This window comes from Canis lupus, chromosome 15 (genome assembly GCF_048164855.1).
Source record: "Canis lupus baileyi chromosome 15, mCanLup2.hap1, whole genome shotgun sequence".
NCBI classification, from domain to species: domain Eukaryota; kingdom Metazoa; phylum Chordata; class Mammalia; order Carnivora; family Canidae; genus Canis; species Canis lupus.
Window position 1 is genome coordinate 47,571,538 of NC_132852.1, and position 5,913 is coordinate 47,577,450.

Consider the following 5,913-nt stretch of genomic DNA (forward strand, 5'->3'; position numbering starts at 1 on the left):
TCCCTCTGCCTATGTCTCTGCCTCTTTTTCTGTGTCTTTTATGAATAAATAAATAAAATCTATAAAAAAAACATTTAATTTGATGGCACCAAATTCATTCAGAAGCTAATAGGAAGATGAAATGATATGTGGGGGCAGCCCCAGTGGCTTAGCAGTTTAGTGCCACCTTCAGCTCAGGGTGTGATCCTGGAGATTTGGGATTAAGTCCCATGTCAGGCTCCCTGCATGGAGCCTGCTTCTCCTTCTGCCTGTGTCTCTGTCTCTCTCTATGTGTCTCCATGAATAAATAAATAAATCTTTAAAAAAAAATGATATGTGTCTTCTGAGTAGGTTTTCTCTGAATTCAGTTTTAACTTGGTAAAACTAAAATATGTCATTACAGTACATACATTACAAAACAATAATAGAAGAGCCTGCAGCCCATCAACAAATATTTACTTTTTAAATTGAAGTATAATTGACATATAATCTTATTAGTTTCAGGGGTGCATATAGTGATTCCATATTTTTATACATTTTGGTATGATTCCCACAATAAGCCTAGGTACTACCCATCACCATACAAAGTTATTACAGTGTTATTGATTATATTCCCTATGTAACAAATATGTATTATTGACAGTATCATCTAGGTTGGTACTCTGTAACTAGATCTTTAGAAGCTGAAGGGAAACAATAGAAGCCCAGGAATAGCCTAGTTCAGTTTGTGAAAGAAAAGGCCAAAAAAGAGCAAGCTTCAGCAAGAAATGAAAAACCACTTCTCCACAATCAAGGCAACCAGATTCTCTTTCAAATTTTAGGGCAGTAATTCTGACAAGAGCCTGTTAGACACTGGTGAGTTTGAAGCCAAAACAAAGGGAAAATTAGATCAACTTGGAAATCTTCAAACTGAGTTAATCAGTGGTTGAAAAGATTAAGCAATTGAGATGATGAGAGAGAAGAGAGGGGTGGTATAAGAGCTCTACATCCTCATTTATCACTGCTGAAGTCAATAAGTAATGTCTAAAATTGATAGATGACAAAACAATGGTATAATGAAAATACTAATAGCCAACCTATATTAAGTATTAATGTGCCACGCAGAGTTCTAAGTTCTTGACATGTAATAATTCACTTGCTCCTCTCAATGATGTTACAAGGTAGAAATTAATCTATCTCCTTTAAGCATGTTATTTAAATAAGCAAATGTAAGTAGTAAGAGAAAGACCTAACAGTGAAAAAGTGGTTTCCTCTGGAAATGGAACTAAGAGGTAGAAATGTTTATATTTTTTATTGAAGTATGAATGGTGTATTTATAAAGAGGGAAATTTGCACAGACATGGGGAGAATGTCATGTGAAAATGGAGGACAGAAGTCATGCTGCCAGGGCAAAAGAACACCTGGAGCTGCCAAAAGTTAGGAAGAGTATTCTCCTAGGAGGAAGTAGGATTCCCTTATAGTTTTCAGAAGGAGCATGACTTTGCTCACATCTTGATTTTGAACTTCTAGTCCCTAGAACTACAAGACAATAAATTTGTGTCATTTTAGGCCACCCAGTTTGTTGTAAAACCAATCCACTATTCTGTGTTTTTAGGTTTCCTGTTTGTTTTTTTTTTCTTCCCCCATCCAAAAAATAGTTTGGAGATCTATCCAATGAGGAAATTTTAGGAGATTCAGTATAAACTGGGGCTATCCTGGGTAAACTGGGATGAATGCTGCCTAATATATATAAAACTACCTCCTTTTTAGTTTTATTTTTAAAGATTTTATTTATTTATTTTAGAGAGAGAGAGCACAAGTGCAGGGAGGAGCAAAGGAGAGGAACAAGCAGACTCTGGGCTGAGGGTGGGACCTGATGTGAGGCCAATCCCATGACCCTGAGATCATGACATGAACCAAAAATTAAGAGTCAGATGTTCAACCTACTGAGTCACCCAGGTGCTCCAAAACTACCTTCTTTTTAAATGCTGCATAATATTGCATAATACAGCTACAGTTTATTTAGTCATTCCTCTTTCAGTGGAGATGTTACTTGTTTTTCATGCTTTATTGTAAAAATGATACAATTGCTTTTTTTTTTTTTTTAAAGGAGAGGCAGAGGGAGCGGCAGAGAATCTTAAGCAAGTTCCACACCCAGTGTGCAGCCGAGTGAGGCTTGATTTCACAACCCTGAGATCATGACCTGAGCCTAAATCAGGAGTCGGATGCTTAATCAACTGAGCCACCCAGGCATCCCACAATGATTGGCTTTTTAGGAGTTTTCCCACATGTGTGTTAGTGCTTTTCTAGCCTACATACATAGAAATGGAACTGCTGGGTCATGTGGTATATGAATTTTCAAATTACACTCAAAATTGACTGACCAATTTCACCTTCACCATCAGTGCAGGAGAATACCCACTTTGCTATAACCTCACCAAAACTGATATGGTCAACTTCGTAATGTTTACCAATATGCTGATAGAAGATGACATTTCGGGATCCCTGGGTGGCGCAGCGGTTTAGCGCCTGCCTTTGGCCCAGGGCGCGATCCTGGAGACCCGGGATCGAATCCCACGTCGGGCTCCCGGTGCATGGAGCCTGCTTCTCCCTCTGCCTATGTCTCTGCCTCTCTCTCTCTCTGTGACTACCATAAATAAATAAAAAATATTAAAAAAAAAAGAAGATGACATTTCATTCTTGTGTTAAGAATACATTTCATATGTTTCCCTGATTACCAGTGAGGTTTAAAATATTCTCATATGTTTATTGACTATTTGTATCTTATCTCCTATGAATTGTTTGTTCATATCATTTGCTTACTTTCTAATTAAGTTGTTTTTCTTTTTCCTATTGATGTAAAGGAATACATATATATTCATATAAACATATTCATACATATATACATATATGAATATATATATTCTGGCTTATAAACCTTTACTGGTTATATACAGTACAACATTTTCTATTTCTTTAGCTTTGTTTCTGGTATTTTTTTTAATCATACAGAAATTAAAAATTTTTAGTGTAGTCAGATTTATCAGTATATCACTTTTTTTGTCCTTTGCTTTTGTATCTTATTTAAGAGGAACATCTTTTCTTACTTTAGGCTATCAACAAATTATTCCGTTTATTTTCTCCATTAATATTATCATTTTCGGGATCTCTGGGTGGCACAGGGGTTTAGCGCCTGCCTTTGGCCCAGGGCGTGATCCTGGAGACTTGGGATCGAATCCCACGTCGGGCTCCCGGTGCATGGAGCCTGCTTCTCCCTCTGCCTGTGTCTCTGCCTCTCTCTCTCTCTCTCTCTCTGTGACTATAATAAATAAATAAAAATTTAAAAAAATATTATCATTTCCTGGGCAGCCCAGGTGTCTCAGTGGTTTGGCACCACCTTCAGCACAGAGCCTGATCCTGGAGACCCAGGATTGAGTCCCATGTCAGGCTCCCTGCATGGAGCCTGCTTCTCCCCCTGCCTCTGTCTCTGCCTCTTTCTCTCTCTCTGTGTCTCTCATGAATAAATAAATAAAATCTTCACAAAAAAAAGAAAACTAAAAAAAATTATCATTTTCTTTTTTATTTGATTTTTCAACTGTGTGCTTGCATTACATTAATACAAGTTTATTTATTTATTTATTGGTTTTATTTAAATTCAAGTTAATTAACATAGTGTATTATTAATTTTGGGGTAGAATTTAGTGATTCATCGATGCATATAACACCCAATGCTCATTACATCAAGTGAGCTCTTTAATGTTTATCTCCCACATTAATACAAAATTTAAACTTATACACATACAAATTTAAAAAAAAACAGGATTTTGAACCAGTCAGAAAGACATGGGCTAGAACCCATTCTGCCATTTTCAAATCACATAACCTTAGGCAGGTGACCAATTATGATTTCATAGGGATTTTGAAATATGAGTGAAATAAGTACATATGGAAGAAGTTCAACAAATGGTATCACTATTATCTTTTTAAAAGTTAATCAGTGATGGTTGTACAACATTGTGAATGTACTTGTTGTCTCTGAATTGTATGCTTAAAAATGAATGAAATCGTGGGGCACCTGGGTGGTGCAGTTGGTTAAACATCTGACTTGGTTTTATCTCAGATTGTGATCTCAGCCCATGCTGGGCTCTGCCCTCAGCATGGAGTCTGCTTAAGACTCTGTCTCCCTCTCTCTCTGCCCCTCCCCACCTCTCTAAAATAAATAAGTAAATCTTTTTAAAAAAATGAATAAAATGGTAAATCTTATGTCTGTTTCACCATGATTGTTTTGGTTATTAACCAAAATTAATGCAAAGTTTTATCAAAGACTCTCTATATATTTGACTTTTAAAAAAAATTGCATGACTTATAAAGAAAAAATAACACCTGATCTTAGCTTATATGATAATAAGGAAATATTTGGAAAGAGAAAAGAAGGGTAAATGTATAAATATTTAATATGAACCAACTGATACAAAAATGTAACTAGCATAAAAAAATCTGATGAAGAGCAAATGGCTTTGGAGGAAAGATCATCTATAAATAATATCAATATAATATCCCACAGCTTACTTAGGGCCATTATAACAATAATTTTTAGTTTAACGACCACAGAGAAAATGCTAATAGAAAACAACTGGATCCTTATCTTACTCCATACACACAAAAATCAACTCAAATTGGATTAAAGACTTAAACATAAAACCCTAGGAGAAAACACAGAGAAAAGACTTCTTGGCAATAGCCATGGCCTTGATTTCTGGATATGCCATGAAAACACAGGCAACAAAAGCAAAAATGGATTAAGTGGAATGACATCAAATGAAAACATTTTTTAAAAGATTTTATTTATTTATTCATGAGAGACACAGAGAGAGCTCCATGCAGGGAGCCCAATGCGGGACTCAGTCCTGGGACCCCAGGATCATGACCTGAGACAATGCCAGATGCTCAACCACTGAGCCACCTAGGTGTCACAAACTAAAAGTTTCTGTATGGCAAAGGAAACAATTAATACAAATAAAATACAAATACAAAATAAACAATACAAACTAAAAATTTTCTACATGGCAAAGGAAACAATACAAATAAAACAATACAAATAAAAACAATTAATACAAATAAAAATCAATACAAATAAAAACCTCAGAACAGGAGAAAGTATTTCCAAACCCATATATGTGGTAAAGGATTAATATTCAAAATATAGCAAAAACAAAATCAAATAAATGATTTTAAAAATGGACAAAGGAATTGACTAGATATTTCTTCAAAGAGAGATACAGATGGCCAACAGGTATATGAAAACGTCCTCACGTAATCAATGATCAGGGAAACTCAAATCAAAACCATAATGAAATATTACCTCATACATTGGGATGGCTGTTATCAAAACAAAACAAAAGCAAAAAAAAAAAAAAAACCAAATAACGAACAATAATAGGAGTTTTTGAGAATGTGGGGAAAAGGGAACACTTTACACTATTGGTAGGAATGTAAACTAGTGCAGCCTCTATGGAAAACAGTATGGAGTTTCCTCAAAACAAAAACAAAAAACCGCTAATGGAAGACAGACACAATTGCACTTTATAATAGCAATATGAGCACAGAGTAGTACTTGAAAATATGCATAGTGGAATCCTTAGGGAAAAGCTCACACGTTGAAAGTGGCAGCAAAGCCTGGCTTGGCAACAAAGAAAGCTGTCAATACAGAGGAGCTGAGACTTTCCTCCTGTTAGAATTCCTTCTACATAAAGAAGAGATTTTATTTGCAAAAGATTCCACAGAGGGATTTGTGATCCTAAAAACAACAGAACCAACAATAAGATATCCAGGGCACTTAATTTAATAAGAATAATAAAAAGAGGAAAATATGATAAAACATAACCAGATGGACATTTTTTTTTAAATTTATTTATGATAGTCACAGAGAGAGAGAGAGAGGCAGAGACACAGGCA